The sequence below is a fragment of the Podarcis pityusensis genome (assembly GCF_964106645.2).
Source record: "Podarcis pityusensis genome assembly, chromosome: 11".
In the NCBI taxonomy this organism is placed as follows: domain Eukaryota; kingdom Metazoa; phylum Chordata; class Lepidosauria; order Squamata; family Lacertidae; genus Podarcis; species Podarcis pityusensis.
The window spans coordinates 28,568,078-28,585,201 of record NC_138036.1 but is presented as its reverse complement, the minus strand read 5'-3'; positions in this window follow the sequence as shown (position 1 = coordinate 28,585,201).

Genomic DNA, 17,124 nt, shown 5'->3' with positions numbered 1-17,124 from the left:
CTTCTGTCTCTTAACCAGTTAAGAAGGTATGACATATTTTGCCGAGTCCTGAGTGATGCATCTGTCATTGTGGGGTAACCTTTTCCCTCTAAATTGATTTGTTAAGAAGGAGGGCAGTGGTGTTACTGTAGGTGCTAATTTCTGGGGATGGTTGTTGCAGATTTTCATCACAGATTTAGTTGATCAAAGACATTTGGGGCTTGAAATATGCTTTTTATTTAAAACTCTTAAAGTCACTAGAGAACAGGAATAGACTTTCTCATGCCAATAGGTAAGCAATAGTCCTTTTCCATGTCTCATTTTGAAGCAAGGAAATGGAACAACAGACCTTAAAAGCTGTTTTGCAGCTGTCTGGGTATTTAGGAAGGAGCTACATGGTTGACAGCAGAAGGGCTGCATGTGTTGAGGGGGCTGGGAGCAGGGGGAGAATGGGGAGTGTATCCACTTTCTTCAACAGGAAGGATATAGCCCATAATTCTTTGTTCTAGACAAAACAATGCTGTATTTTCTATTAGTGTGATCAATTGCAGAGACGGAGTGAGGAAAGCAAAGTCAGATACTGGAGATTTATCTGCTGTCTTTAATTAAATTGCTCCATGATCATGAATTAGACTAGTCTCCCCCTTTGAACAATGGAAAATGTGCTCACTACATGGGCTTATCCAAACATCCTCAGCTCTACCATTAAACACTTAAATTAAGAACGGAGTCTATATCAGAGAGTCTACCTTAAAAAATCAATAGAAAAGTAAGAGCTATTTATGGTTTAATATCCTCCTCTGTACATGTGAGATCAGGAAAAATACAGCAGTGTCAAACAATCCCTTCTTAAGAGTCTACAAGATCCCGGTTGCATTAGATGTCCCTAAGTTGCTTAGAAAACAAACTGTATTGCCTTTAAGCTTATAGACATTGACATTTCCTTTTATGTCTAAATGACCATTGAAGCAGCACTGGGGAAAATTACTGGATTAATGTATTTTGGTATTTGGCAGTTCTGTTTCAATAAGCTTTATCATCATCATCATCAAGTGCTTTATCCAATCAGAAATCAGGATAAGGTGCCTGATGACATCAATGAGCTGCTGCTTGCTTCAGAATTCTGCAGTTCTTTGAGGCATTGACTCTCCAAGTAAACCCATGTCAAGGCAACACCTCCTCATCCTCATGCATTAGTAGCCTGTGTCAAATGGCTCAAGAGCAGAGACTATCAAGGTGAACTGGGAAATGCATAATTGAACCCCAGAGTTAAAAACGAGAACAAGTGAGTGTTTTGAAACTCTAGGCACCAAAATATTGCGGTAAATGGAGAAGAAGAAATTGGAAATGTCATTGAGGGGGATACAGCTGGGTTGTGTTTGCCTTCCCTCTGTTTGATAATTGATAGTATATTAGTATAGCAAGTATCATTAAAAGAATGGCAAATGAAGGAATGAGATGCATTTTGACATTAAAGTCATGAAGCACCTGCAGAAGTTACGAGGAAGAATCTGGTTCCATTCAAAGGAACACACCATACATTCAGCATTCTTAAACCGTCACTGTGCTGTGAGTTATTCAGGTTGTTACACATGTGAAAATAAGGACGGTGGTAGGTTTGTACTGAAGGCACCATCTGCTTAGGATTCATTTTATTTATTTACTCTTTGTTTTAAGTATTTATCAGCTGTACTTCATGAACAAATCTAGGGTGGTGTACAAAAAGTGCAGATAAAATTAACACAGCATAGAAATTTGAAGCCAACAAATAAGCACAAAAAAGACACATTAAAATGAACCAAAAACAGAATGCAATTGCAAAACACATCTGTAATCTAAGGCCTCTCCCAGAAGACCTGTTTATTGAGCATTCATTCTGATTTGTCTGCAGGGAGGTTAGATGACATTGCATCTGTTATGTGTTATCTCACACTTTTCAGTGTATTTTCCCACCGCCTTCCTCATCGCAAAAAGATTGATCTTTTGCCGAAGTGGGTTGCTACACACCACCCCCTCACAATCAACTATAATTGCACTACTTGAATTTGATGTTATGTGACTGAGTCCCACCTATAAATCGCAACAGTCTGGAAGTGCCCTAAAATGCTTGAGCAAATAGGTAGGTCTTCATGTGGCATCAAAAAGCTTATAATGGACCTGCTTGACCAGCCTCCTTAAGGAGAGCATTCCAATTTTGTGCCACCATGAAATAAACATTTGTCAAGGCACAGTATACCTCAGCTGCGTAGTTGAATAAGGGCCTCTCCAGAAAATCTTATGAGAAGGGCAGGCTGGTATGAATCAGTCATAAGCAAGTTCTAGGTTTCGCACAAAAACACCTTTCTTAGTTCTTAGAGAGGGCACCGGAAAGTCATAAAATGGTCTACAGAACAACTGAGATTTATTTGTTTACTTAGTGTTTATACATGTTGTTTATCTTGCTCGTGCTTTTTATGCAGTGATATGACATTATCTCCATGTCTAATAAGAGCTTTTGACTAATGGGATAATAATTAACAAATTCTCCATTATTCAGAGGTAATTAGGTTGGCTGCACACCACTGAAGTGTGGCTTCATTGTTCTGAGGCAAACAAGTTATACTGTCAATGTTATCTGCTTTTAGCCACATGTTACTAGATGCAAGATAGTCCTTTGTTATTTGTTACAGTTATTTGGCTTATTTTCTAAGCCCACAGGAGTCTGGACACAACTGCATCCTTTGGAATCACACAAAGTAAACAAACTGTGAGTATAGGGGAATAATGAAAGATACTGTGTTCTTGAATCATGGAATCAATGAAAGGAAGACTATAAACAACAGACTCATAGGGTGCTTGAGAATTTTTCCAAAATATATGGTGTACTAAACCTTGAAGAGCTAAATGCAACCAGAGGCTGGAATATTCCATGATGGTGATCATTATTATTTTTACCTAACTACATATTTGCTTCAGGAGGAATTCAACATTGTGCTAAGTGGATCACTCCAGCAGCCCAAACATTTCTGCCTACCTGGTGGAAGAATGTGCCCTTCTCCCAGCAACTTGTGCAATTTGGGGGGGAAAGCCCCACTACACTAGCCGTAGTCCTTGTGTGGGCTTTCAGTGGTGGGACCAGTAAGTTGACTATGGCCCTTGGTCTTCCCTAACACCCCATACCCCCCATACTGGTGCAGCAATAAAACAGCTGGCCCACTTGCAAAAGATAAGCAGGCTTCAAATTGTACGGGGGACCACATGCTGAGATTCCTGCATTGCAGGAGGTTGGACTAAATGACCCTTGGAGTCCCTTCCAACTCTATGATTTGATGAAACAGGACTTTTTGATACACCAGGTGACCAAGGCCAATCTTCCTGAATACGGATGAGTGTTTGTTATCATTGGTCCAGGCATAGGAATCAAAGCATCTCTGATATCCTTTTACAGCTGGTACTCAAGGAGGCACTTCAGAAATACAGTAAATGGTGGTTAAAACAGCTTGAAGGACCAGTATAATTGCAGTGATTTGGTTGCATCCATTTTAATACAAATGACATGGATCCAAAGCTTGCCAATTTAAAGTTTCATGGTAGGAAAATTGTCTGTTTTTGGTTTTTTGTTGTTGCTGGAACTCTTTTGTTGTTTTTTTAAGAAAGTACATATCTTGTATGTACTTTAGGGTTACGGATTTAAAAAGATGCTCTAAAGCACCTAATGATTTTCTGTGTTTCTCCAGCACCATCCACATTCAAAAATAGTAGTTACGTCAATGATGCCATATTCATCCACAGAAAAAAATGTTCCATGTAATTACTGTTGGAGGCAGAATAACCAGAAAATGATTTCCCTTTATTATCCTTTATGCCAGGTCAATTATCAATTGATCCAAAATAAAATGGCAGTAGTTTATCTTTGAGCTTTATCGCCCTTGGCTTTCTTCTGCTTGTCTCCTATATAGGTATCCAATATTGCACTTATTGTGAAGGTTCAATTACTTCCATATTTTAGCCAATATACAATTCAGTTTGCTTGGTGGGAGCTAAAGCTGCATGCTAAGAACTAGAAATAGGTTCTCTTTCTCAAATGAATAATGTTTCAAATTGATGTAAGACACAGAAAGGCTGGTAAACTGCTGCACTGAGTTAGCTACAATTTTGAAAAGAAAAACCTTATCCTGTAAAAATCAGCTTTATTTTGTCTCTAAGTTCCCTTCACAGTTCAGATTGTGGAATGTTTATAAGAAGAATGAAAAACATACTTGATAGTGAATAGTGCAATCTAAGGGTTGTGAATTTTGCCATCAACTGTTTTTTATAGTCTCACTGACGCAATTGCATTTTGAGCCTCTGCGTAATTAGAACAAAATGTAAAAAAAATATTGTGGTAGCCTAATTTTAGCATTGAAAAGAAAGTGAGGTTTTCCGTTTAGTAAAAATTATTCAAACATAGCCCTTTGGGGGACTAGAATCAATGTCACAAAAACTCTGATTTAATAATGGTGGCTGTTTTTTTTCTGACTCAACTGAAAGTTTACACAGGATATGGAGAAGTGAGAAGTAACAGCTAATATTGTTAAGACTGGTTGATGGGGGAAAATAGAATTTGCATAGCTTGGGGCATAAAACTCATGAGTTTTCTTGTGGCATTGCAGCTGGTCACGGCTAGGATTATGAGCAAGAGTGACCATGGATGTGATTGTGGGCGCGACAACTGGCACAACAAATCTTGTGTTGCTCATGTTTTAGCATGAGTTTTATAATACCACCTACCAGCAAGCTTCTGAGAATTTATTGGAGGTGCCATGAAAATTCTCCCAAATCTTCAGCTTAATCTCAAAAGGAAAAAGGTCAGTGTGGCTTTTATAGCCTCAGAGTTTGTTTTTGACAAGGACTCGTTTATCTGTAACTCACACTGTGGAACTTTAGTGGTTCTAAAACTCTTATAGATGGGCAAACAACACTTACGTAATTGGGGGGAACTCTAACTGATGATATGGTTTGGATGTAATTTATTCATTTTTTTTAGTAGAGTTGCCTACCACTGAAATATTTTTATTTGATAAGTCATCTACCTTTTCACCAGTTAGAATAATAATAGGTTAAAAGCTTAAGCAAATGTGTGCATTATAAAATCATTAAAAAGTGTATTTCTAAGATACTGAAAAAAGATACCTAATGAATTAATCAGCGAATGTTATCTCTTAGTGTTAAAAGGAAAAAACACATTTAATATTGCTCCCTAGTATCATATAGCCTCAAAAAATAAAGGTGTGTGCAGTTAACTAAACTAAAATGGTGGTTCCATATGGGTCTTAATAGAGTGATACATTTTTCAGCAATGCCCATCCACATGGCCAATATCTTTTATATATATATATACTATTTATTAGATTTATATACCACTCTGCATAATAAGATTTAAGGGTAGTTCACAGAATAAAATATAAAATGTTTATTCAAAAGTAAGTAATACTCAGCAGAAATCCCTTGCAACCTTAATTAAAGCTTCTTATTTGTGGTTTCTGCCTTTTATTTCTTCCCATTCAGTAATATTTTGCAACAAACTAAAATAAAGTTAAAAATGAGTAACTGAGCCCCACTCCCTTGGGAACAGGCTGCTGAATTAAGGGGCAATTAATCAGTAATGCAACGGTACACTAAACAGAATGAAATTACAGGCACCTTCTATTTGAATGTGCAGGTTCTGGTGGAAAGACTCAACATCATATACCTTTGGTTAAGAACTTAATTCGCTCCGGAGGTCCGTTCTTAACCTGAAACTGTTCTTAACCTGAGGTACCACTTTATCTAATGGGGCCTCCTGCTGCCACCACACCGCCACCATGTGATTTCCGTTCTCATCCTGAAGTAAAGTTCTTAACCCGAGGTACTACTTCCGGGTTAGCAGAGTCTGTAACCTGAAGCGTTTGTAACCCGAAGTGTTTGTAACCTGAGGTACCACTTGTAAGCTATACCTGCAGAATTCCCCCCTTTTTAAGCAGAAGTTCAAGAGGCCTGTCCTCTTCTGTACCTGGTCTAAAGACCTTGAGAAAAGCCCAAAAGGCTCCACGTATTTACAATGTGGTCTTCCCAAGCCCTTCCATCTGAGATCCTTTCAGTGCTGAGGAATAAGTCAAGAGCTTTATGCCCAGAATGTATAATGCTGCCCTTATACCAAATCAGGCCCCTGGTCCATTAACATTGTGCCCATGGGTGCTGTGGCACCCACAAACCCTATCAAGTTCCCAGCCAAGTTTTCCATCTTCCTCACACACACCCCAAGTGAATTTCAAAGTCTAAGCTTGAGGAAGCTGTCTCATTATTTCCTTCCTGGTTGCCCACTTCTCAAACGTTTGTTGGGGGAGACCTAGGTTTTTTTTTGTGGGGGGAGTTATTTGTCCTGTCTTCATGCTTTTTATGATGGAGGACCGCTGTAGCCACCCCCAACGACACGTTCTCAAGATGGAGGGGGAGGGAACAGCTGCAGTCGCCTGCGGTTCCTGCGCAATGTTTGCCATCTTGCCAAAGGTTGCAGGCAGCTTTACCTGCAGCAATTGCATGTTGATTGCCCTCTTAAAAGACAAAGTTCAGCAACTGGAGGAACGTGTAGCTACGCTCCAAAGAATTAGAGAGCTGGAGCTCTTCTTGGAAGCAACAGAGCACACCGTCTCCACCAAGGAGGAGACAGGGGACTCCCCTGAGAAGGAGGCTAGTTCACCAACACAGGAGCCAGATATATGGAGAAACGTGACTCAAAGAAGTAGGAGGCCCAGGGTTCGCTCTGATTGTTTAGAAATACACAATCGCTTTGAGGTCCTCTCCCCTAGCATGGAAGACGAAGAGCAGACTCCATTTGAGGATCTCTCCCTCATTACAGTCGATCAGGTATATGAAGACGAGCAGCAAAGTCAGTCCTCAGGGAATGTGCAGGCGACCTTGGAATGGACAGCTCACGGAAGAACCCCGACCAAACCTAAGAGGAGGCGTGTAGTGGTGATAGGGGATTCCCTACTGAGGGGAACAGAAGCAGTGATCTGTGGGCCTGACAAGATGTCTCGGGAAGTGTGCTGTCTCCCCGGGGCTAAGATCCAAGATGTAACTGAACGACTGCAAGGAATCATAAAACCCACTGACAAATACCCCTTCCTCTGGGTTCATGTGGGAACCAATGACACTGCAAGCAATAGCCTCCAGAAGATCAAAAGAGACTATGAGGCTCTGGGCAGGAAATTGAAGCAATTAAATGCACAAATTGTCATCTCATCTGTCCTCCCAGTTGAACGACGTGGCCCAGGGAGAGAGGGAAAAATAGTGGAAGTGAACAGCTGGCTTCGCAAATGGTGTAAACAGGAACGGTTTGGATTCTTAGATCACGGACTGCAGTTTCTTGAAGATGGACTTCTGGCAAGCGATGGGCTGCACCTCACAACGGTTGGGAGAAATGTTTTTGCCAAAAATCTCAGAAACCTCATCAGGAGGGCTTTAAACTGACTAATGTGGGGGAGGGAGACAGTGCTCCTGAAGGTAGGAGTCTATCAGTTGATGAAGATGATCATCCAAATGTCATAGACCAAATGGAGCAAACAGCACGCAGACCTAGTGGTGGGAGGAAAAAAATCCTTAAATAAGGGCCACGGGGGAATGATTAATGGACTTCAATGTCTGTACACTAATGCGCAAAGCATGGGAAATAAACAAGATGAGCTTGAGCTCTTGGTACAGCAAACTAAATATGACATAATAGGCATCACTGAAACCTGGTGGGATAAGTCCCACGATTGGAATGTAATAATGGAGGGATACAATCTATTTCAGAGAAACAGACCAGACAAGAAAGGAGGAGGAGTGGCGTTATATGTCAGGGATGTGTATACCTGTGAAGAGATCCAAGATTTAGAACCTCAAAGCCAAAGTGAGAGCATTTGGGTCAAAATTAAGGGAGAGAAGAATAACAGTGACCTCATTGTGGGAGTTTACTATAGATCCCCAAGCCAAACGGAGGACATAGATGATGCCTTCCTGGAACAGATGGCCAAGCATGCAAAAGGAAGGGAGATAGTAGTAATGGGGGACTTCAATTACCCGATATTTGTTGGATGTCAAACTCAGCCAAGAGCATAAGGTCAAACAGATTCCTCACTGGCCTTGCAGACAACTTCATTGTCCAGAAAGTGGGAGAAGCAACAAGAGGAACAGCCATTTTAGATCTGGTCCTAACCAATGTTGATGACCTGGTTAGTGGGGTAGAAGTGGAAGGATCATTAGGCTCGAGTGATCATGCTCTTCTGAAGTTTACTATACAGCGGAAAGGAGCAGCCAAGCATACTAGGACTCAATTTCTTGACTTTAAGAAAGCCGACTTCATAAAACTTAGGGAAGTGCTGGGTGAGATCCCATGGACAGCAATACTAAAAGGAAAGGGAGTTCATGATGGCTGGGAGTTTGTTAAGAGGGAGATACTAAAAGCACAACGTCAGGCAATACCAATGAGATGGAAACATGGAAGGTGCCTAAAGAAGCCAGGGTGGCTATCTAAAGAACTTTTAACCGAGTTAAGATTAAAAAAGGATGTGTACAAAAAATGGAAAAGGGGGGAAACCACCAAAGAGGAATTCAAACAAATGGCCAGCATGTGTAGACACAAAGTCAGAAAAGCTAAAGCACAGAATGAACTCAGGCTTGCTAGAGAGGTTAAAAGCAACCAAAAAAAGGCTTTTATGGGTATGTTCGTAGCAAAAGGAAGAACAAAGAAACAGTGGGGTCACTCAGAGGAGAAGATGGTGAAATGCAAACAGGGGACACAGAAAGGGCTGAACTCCTCAATGCCTTCTTTGCCTCAGTCTTCTCCGATAAAGAAAACAATGCCCGACCTGAAGAATTTGAAGCAAATGATTCAGCAAAGGAAACACAGCCCAGAATAACTAAGGAGATAGTACAAGAATACTTGGCTAGTTTAGATGTATTCAAGTCTCCAGGGCCAAATGAACTGCATCCAAGAGTATTAAAAGAACTGGCAGATGTGATCTCAGAACCACTGGCAGTCATCTTTGAGAATTCCTGGAGAACAGGCGAAGTCCCAGCAGACTGGAGGAGGGCAAATGTTGTCCCTATTTTCAAAAAGGGGAAAAGAGAGGACCCAAATAATTACCGCCCAGTCAGTCTGACATCAATACCAGGGAAGATTCTGGAGCAGATCATTAAGCAAACAGTCTGTGAGCACCTAGAAAGGAATGCTGTGATCACCAATAGTCAGCATGGATTTCTGAAAAATAAGTCATGTCAGACTAACCTGATCTCATTTTTTGACAGAATTACAAGCCTGGTAGATGAAGGGAACGCAGTGGATGTAGTCTACCTTGATTTCAGCAAGGCATTTGACAAGGTGCCCCATGATATTCTTGTAAAGAAGCTGGTAAAATGCGGTCTTGACTATGCTACCACTCAGTGGATTTGTAACTGGCTGACTGACTGAACCCAAAGGGTGCTCATCAATGGTTCCTCTTCATCCTGGAGAAGAGTGACTAGTGGGGTGCCACAGGGTTCTGTCTTGGGCCCGGTCTTATTCAACATCTTTATCAACGACTTGGATGATGGACTCAAGGGCATCCTGATCAAATTTGCAGATGACACCAAACTGGGAGGGGTGGCTAACACCCCAGAGGACAGGATCACACTTCAAAACGACCTTGACAGATTAGAGAACTGGGCCAAAACAAACAAGATGAATTTTAACAGGGAGAAATGTAAAGTATTGCACTTGGGCAAAAAAAATGAGAGGCACAAATACAAGATGGGGGACACCTGGCTTGAGAGCAGTACATGTGAAAAGGATCTAGGAGTCTTGGTTGACCACAAACTTGACATGAGCCAACAGTGTGACGCGGCAGCTAAAAAAGCCAATGCAATTCTGGGCTGCATCAATAGGAGTATAGCATCTAGATCAAGGGAAGTAATAGTGCCACTGTATTCTGCTCTGGTCAGACCTCACCTGGAGTACTGTGTCCAGTTCTGGGCACCACAGTTCAAGAAGGACACTGACAAACTGGAACGTGTCCAGAGGAGGGCAACCAAAATGGTCAAAGGCCTGGAAACGATGCCTTATGAGGAACGGCTAAGGGAGCTGGGCATGTTTAGCCTGGAGAAGAGGAGGTTAAGGGGTGATATGATAGCCATGTTCAAATATATAAAAGGATGTCACATAGAGGAGGGAGAAAGGTTGTTTTCTGCTGCTCCAGAGAAGCGGACACGGAGCAATAGATCCAAACTACAAGAAAGAAGATTCCACCTAAACATTAGGAAGAACTTCCTGACAGTAAGAGCTGTTCGACAGTGGAATTTGCTGCCAAGGAGTGTGGTGGAGTCTCCTTCTTTGGAGGTCTTTAAGCAGAGGCTTGACAACCATATGTCAGGAGTGCTCTGATGGTGTTTCCTGCTTGGCAGGGGGTTGGACTCGATGGCCCTTGTGGTCTCTTCCAACTCTATGATTCTGTGATTCTACTTCTGCTGAAGCTTCCCTCTTCTTGTGGGAATGTTGAGGGTGGCAGGAGAGGATATATTGTTTATTAATATCCTTCCCAACTTGCGCTAGCAAGTTTCTTCACTTAGCAGAGTGCATCCCCCTTCTTGCGCAGCAGAAAACTAGTTGCAACTCATGTGAGTTTCTTAAGACAATAAACTATTCAATCTGTCTTGCCCAGATTGAGATATGTTCTAATATTCCTGGTAGGACTCCTTTGAATCCCTCCTAAAAGAATAAAGACACCACAGTCTTATTCATAACTAACAAAAAGTAGTTTTACTCATGATCAGGCAGAGCACGGTGTGATTCCTGAAGGCAGGCTTTAGGCTTAAAGTTACAATCATGTACAAACAGGTTTACCCCATAGAGGAGAGAACCTGGGGGACTGCTTGGCTGGCAGCCAGCAGTCCAGTCCAGGAAGTTCGCGGGACAAAAGGAAGATTGAAGAGAGGAAGGCAGCTGCGTGACTTAGCCTTTTACCAGGTCTGGAAAGGTCACGCCCACCTCCTAGTCACATGCAAGGAAGGATGCTCCAGGCCAGGAGGAACAGGAAGTTTTGACTGGCTGGACCAACATCCCCTGTATGACCACTCTAGCAAAACAGGTATTGTTGTACTTGACTGCTCCCAGTGGATTACATCCCACACTTCTGTAATGACCACAGGATAAAAGCCATCAGAGTTTTCAATGGACGCTGGCATTAGACACCAAGGAGAGGAAGAGATAGAAAGGAAAGGGAGAACTATAGTTTGTTCAGGAGCTGAGAGTTGTTGGAAGAGCCCATTTCTCAGCACCTTTAATAAACGACAGTTTCCAGGATTCTTGAGGAGAAGCCATGATTGTTTAAAGCTTGAAATGTATGGTGCAGATGAGGCACCTGTGATACTCTTCTGTGATGTGCTCTGAAGGTTTGAGAACTAACTTTCAAAAGGCTGCCCACTATTTGGGGAAGTTAGAAAAAAACCCCGGAGGGTTAGGTTGTGTTGTGTCTCTTGCAGCAAAGACAGCTAGACACCTTAAAGACTGACACGTTTGTTCTGATGTATGAAGTGTTATCCTAAGTTGCAAGTACATGGTTGCAAGGTGGGAAATGTAAACAGTCAGGTTAGAAGAAAACAAATGTAGAAAAGTACAGTCTGTTGTCATTGCATTGATAGCACTGCTCATTAACAAAAAAAGAGGAGGAAACAAAGTCAATGGCCTGGCATCTACATCAGTATTTTCTGCACAGACTGGATTTCAGGTCTTTCCCAGCCCATACTGAAGATGCCAAGGATTGGTTATGTTTTGTTTCTCATATTATTTCAGAAATTGTGAATTTTAGAGATTTGGCTTTAAAGGTGAAGTGAATCAGAATTCTCTCCCATTCCTAGTTCTGAGTGTTAGCTGGGTTTGGGGAATGTGTTTTGATGTTGCTATGAAAGCTTTATAACCTGTTCGTGTTTAAACAAGCAAATTCAATAATGAGGACAAAAAAAGATAGGGCTAGAAAGCTGGATAGAAAAGGTACAATACAGTGGTGCCCCACAAGACGAATGCCTCGCAAGATGGAAAACTCGCTAGACGAAAGGGTTTTCCGTTTTTTGAGCTGCTTCGCAAGACGAATTTCCCCATGGGCTTGCTTCGCAAGACGAAGACGTCTTGCAAGTTTGTTTCCTTTTTCGTAAAACCGTTAATACCCAGGGTGCATTGCTTGAAGAGGTGCAGTTGCGACTTGACTTCGAGGAGCAACACATTGCACGCGGTGTGGTAGCCTTTTTTGAGGTTTTTGAGGACTTTGCTGATTTTTGAAGCTTTTCCAAAACTTCTTTTGCAGCCGTTTGGTAAGTTAAACTTTTAAAACTTTTTTGGGAGTTTTTGGATTTTGGGTTGGGGTGTTTGGAATTCAAGGACTTGGTGTTGGGGAGAGGTTTGCAAGAATCTGGGAGCTTGTGTGGGTTTTTTTGAATTTTTATGATTTTCTGTGACCATTGGGCCATGTTGTTGTTTTTCAAAAAAAAATTCTGAGTTTGAATTTCTGTGTGGTGGGTGGCTGGGGGAACAGTTGGGGAGGGGTTTGCAACACTTGGGGAGGGGTTTGCAACAGTTGGGGAGGGGTTTGCAATTTCTGTGTGGTGGGTGGGTGGCTGGGGGAACAGTTGAGGTTTTTGAAGACTTTGGTGATTTTTAAAGCTTTTCCAAAACTTCTTTTGCAGCCATTTGAGGATTTTGAAGACTTTGGTGATTTGCAGCCATTTCGTAAGTTAAACTTTTAAAACTTTTTGGGGGGTTTTTGGATTTTGGGTTGGGTGTTTGAAATTCAAGGACTTGGTTCTGGGTTTGAATTCCTGTGTGATGGGTGGCTGGGTGCTTTTGAATTTTTTGGGTGTGAAGCACTGATTTTTCCCCCCCTGAGTTTACGAAGCTAGGAGCTGTGCTGCCATGGGACCCAAGAAGACTGCTGCTGCAGAGGCCAGCAAGAGGAAGAAGGAGAAGGTGACGCTGGAAATGAAGAAGGAGATCATCCGGAAGCACGACGGTGGAATGCGTGTGACAGACCTCGCCAGGGAGTACGGCAGGAACCCATCGACCATCGGCACCATCCTGAAGATGAGGGAGAAGATCCTTGCGACTCATGCAGCCAAGGGAGTCACCAGGATTGTGAAGAACCGCCCAGCTGTTCTGGAGGAGGTCGAGAAGTTGCTGCTCATCTGGTTAGAAGAGAAGCAGCGTGCAGGGGACACAGTGAATGAGGCCGTGATTTGTGAGAAGGCCAAGGCCTTGCACGCAGACCTCGTCCGGGAACAGCCAGGAACCTCAGGCGAGCCAGAAGTCTTCAAGGCAAGCAGAGGCTGGTTTGACCGGTTCAAGACAAGATCTGGAATCCACAGCGTAGTCAGGCATGGAGAGGCTGCCAGTTCTGATGTTCCTGCGGCTGAAGACTTTGCATTGGAGTTCCTGGAGGCTGTGAAGACGGAGGGCTATGTTCCACAGCAGGTCTTCAACTGCGACGAGACCGGGCTGTTTTGGAAGAGGATGCCCAAAAGGACTTTCATCACTCAGGAGGAGGCCAAGTTGCCTGGCCACAAGCCCATGAAGGACCGTCTGACCCTGCTCTTCTGTGCCAACGCAAGTGGTGATCTGAAGATCAAGCCCCTGCTGGTGTACCACTCGGAGAACCCACGGGCCTTCAAGAAACACAAGGTCGACAAGGAGCAGCTGAGTGTCATGTGGTGATCCAACAGTAAGGCTTGGGTCACACGTGTGCTGTTTGTGGACTGGGTCAATCTTGCTTTTGGCCCTGCTGTCAAACAGTACCTGCTGGACAACGACCTGCCGCTGAAGGCTTTGCTTCTGATGGACAATGCTCCTGCTCATCCTAAAGGCCTTGAGGAGGACTTGTTGGAGGAGTTCAGCTTCATCAACATCATGTTCCTGCCGCCTAACACCACGCCACTGCTCCAGCCGATGGATCAGCAGGTCATCGCCAATTTCAAAAAACTCTACACCAAGGAGCTTTTCAGGCGATGCTTCGAGGTGACTGATTGCACCACCATCACCCTGCGGGAATTCTGGAAGGACCACTTCGACATCGTCACCTGCTTGAAGATGATCACCACGGCCTGGAAAGGGATCAGCCAGAGAAATTTGAATTGTGCTTGGCGCAGCCTGTGGCCGGACTGTGTGGCACCAAGTGACTCTGATGCACCAGAGTCAACAGTGGTGCAGGACATTGTTGCCTTGGGGAGGACCATGGGCCTGGAGGTCACAGAGGAGGACGTCTGCGAGCTGGTGGAGGAGCACGACCACGAGCTGACCACCCAGGAGCTGGTCGAACTGCAGGCAGAGGCTGCACAGGAGCAGGCCTCACTGGAAGAGGAGGAAGCAACTGAGGAACGGCTGTCCTCCAAAGAACTGAAGGACATTTGCATGAAGTGGAAGGATGTGCAGGCTTTTGCAGAGTGGAACCACCCTAACAAGCACGTGGCACATGACCTTGCGAACACTTTTGATACGACGATCATGTCGCCTTTCAGGGAGGTGCTGAAAAGGCGGATGAAGCAGCAGACCATGGACAGGTTCTTAAGCAAGAAGCAAAGAGTGGAAGAGGAACCTTCTTCGAGTGGTCCCCCAGAGTCTTAGAAAATGTAATGTACACTTTGTTGATTTTTAAATGTTTTTCCTGTCATGTTTAGAAACTTAATTTATTGTTCCTTCAGTTTTTGAAATGCTCTTTACAGTATGTGTGACTTTAAAGAGCACTTAATAAACTCTTGTTTGTACCAAATTTGGCTTTGTTTGGACTTTTTTTTACCATAGGAACGCATTAATTGGATTTCAATGCATTCCTATGGGATTTCGTGCTTCGCAAGACGAAAAATTCGCTAGACGAAAAAACTCGTGGAACGAATTAATTTCGTCTTGCGAGGCACCACTGTAAATACATAGGAAAGGAAACCAACCATTTAAAAGCTGCTCTGAACTTTCTGCCACCTGTGTGGAAGCCAGGCAGGAAGTGTGCAGTGAACTACAATGGTGTTTTTATATCTCCAGTATAAAACTATATTTTTGGCTAATTGGGCAGTGAGTTATGAATGTGTGATTTCCTAGTGCAGATGAGGCCCCAATAACATGAAGCAGAAAACTACATTATTTAATGTTCCCTGAAGCAATGTTAGTCTCTTAATGTGTTTTCATTAGATTATATACTAACAAATAAGATTCCCAGCAGGTGCTAACAAAAATCATTTTAATGAATGCCGTGTGAAACCGTATCCATTTGCCTAAGGATATGGCTGGTATGAAGGGTGATAGTTTCCTGTTACAATGTTGTTTCTGTTTCCATTTGTGTTTGTGGGAAGCTTAAGGGATCTTTTTGCTGAAGTACCGTATTTTTTGCTCTATAAGACTCACTTTTTCCCTCCTAAAAAGTAAGGGGAAATGTGTGTGCGTCTTATGGAGCGAATGCAGGCTGCGCAGCTATCCCAGAAGCCAGAACAGCAAGAGGGATTGCTGCTTTCACTGCGCAGCGATCCCTCTTGCTGTTCTGGCTTCTGAGATTCAGAATATTTTTTTTTCTTGTTTTCCTCCTCTGAAAACTAGGTGCGTCTTGTGGTCTGGTGCATCTTATAGAGTGAAAAATACGGTATTTGGACAGAGCCTTGGGAGATAAAACTGGAAATTCTGTGGTGCAGCTCTTAAGAAACAAAAGTAAATAAGTTCTGCCGGCACAGCAGCTAGAACCCCATTTCATCAGATTTCCCTTCCTGCAGGATTTCTGATGACCAGACTAGATCCCAAATGCCAGCTTGTCAGACTTTCCTACTATGTGTGTTAGATCCTTGCCCTTCCTGGCTCATTAAAAAGACCAGTGGGGGACTAGCTTGAGTGGAGGGAGTAGCCAGTGCCTCCTTGCAACAAGGCAATGTTCCAACATGCCTAAAGGAGGACGGCCCTTCCTCCTCAAAAAAAGCCCTTCCTGAATCCCACCATACTGGATAATTGTCAGCCAGTCTCCAATATCCCACGCATGTGGTGGCATCTCAGCTCCAGGGGTTTCTTGGTTACCTAGCTCCATTTCAAGCTGGTTTCAAGCCTGGTTATTGGATGGAGACAGCTTTCATCCCCTTGGTGGATAACTTACACTGGGAAGTGTGGTTCTGCTTGACCAGCACAGAAGGAAACAGCACAGAAATGGACTCTGGCTACAAACCTGTGCATACTTTCAGGGGAGAGCAGGTAAGAACATAAAAAGAACCTGCTGGATCAGGCCAATGGCCCATTTAGTCCAGCATCCTGTTCTCACTGTGGCCAGCTAGATTTCTGTGGGAAACCTGAAAGCAGGACCTGAGCACAACAGCATTCTCCCGTCCTGAATTTCCAGCAGCTGGCAACCAGTGGAGATAGGATGTGAACTTTGTGGCTAGTGCCCACTGAAATCAGCAGGGTTTAATTCTGGATAGACTTGAATAGAATTACACTGTCCATCAATTAAAATGGGTTTAATTTAGTCAATTTAGTCATGGGCCATTGTGGACATCATTCAATCAACCATTGCAAAAAATAATGAGGATCGAGACCAGGAACAGAGGAAACGGAAGGAAGAGAAAAATAGGCTTTGTAGCAGGTTTTCAGTATGGATCCCTTTCCTCCAACTGAAACAAACAGAACACAGCTAGCACAATGGAAGCTTGTCTTCAGCTGCTCAGCACAACTCTTCATTACAGTTAATCATAAAAAAATGTTACCATCTGCAAACTAGTAGATAAGCGTATCATAGTAATATTTCTTCTCATAAATTTAAGCATCACTTTGCATTTCTTTTGTTCAGCAAATTCATCAGCTATGTGTCCTAATTTAATTTTCCAATGTTCTTTCATATTCAGTGGATAATAGCTCTAAGCCATAAGGACTCCCTTGTTTCAATATCTTCCTCATCTGTATCATATGAAACTGCACATACAACTCTCAACTCATAAAAGTGGTGTTGTTACTATAGCTAAGCAGATGGTGTTATTAAAAGGCTGGTCACAGTTGCAAATGAAGGTCACACCTCTCTGACATCACATGCTCCATCACACAGTTTATTTCACTTAGCCTCTGGATCCCATCCATACCCTGCCAAGTCCCCTTTGATATCTTAGGTGGGTATCTAAGGTAGTCCATCT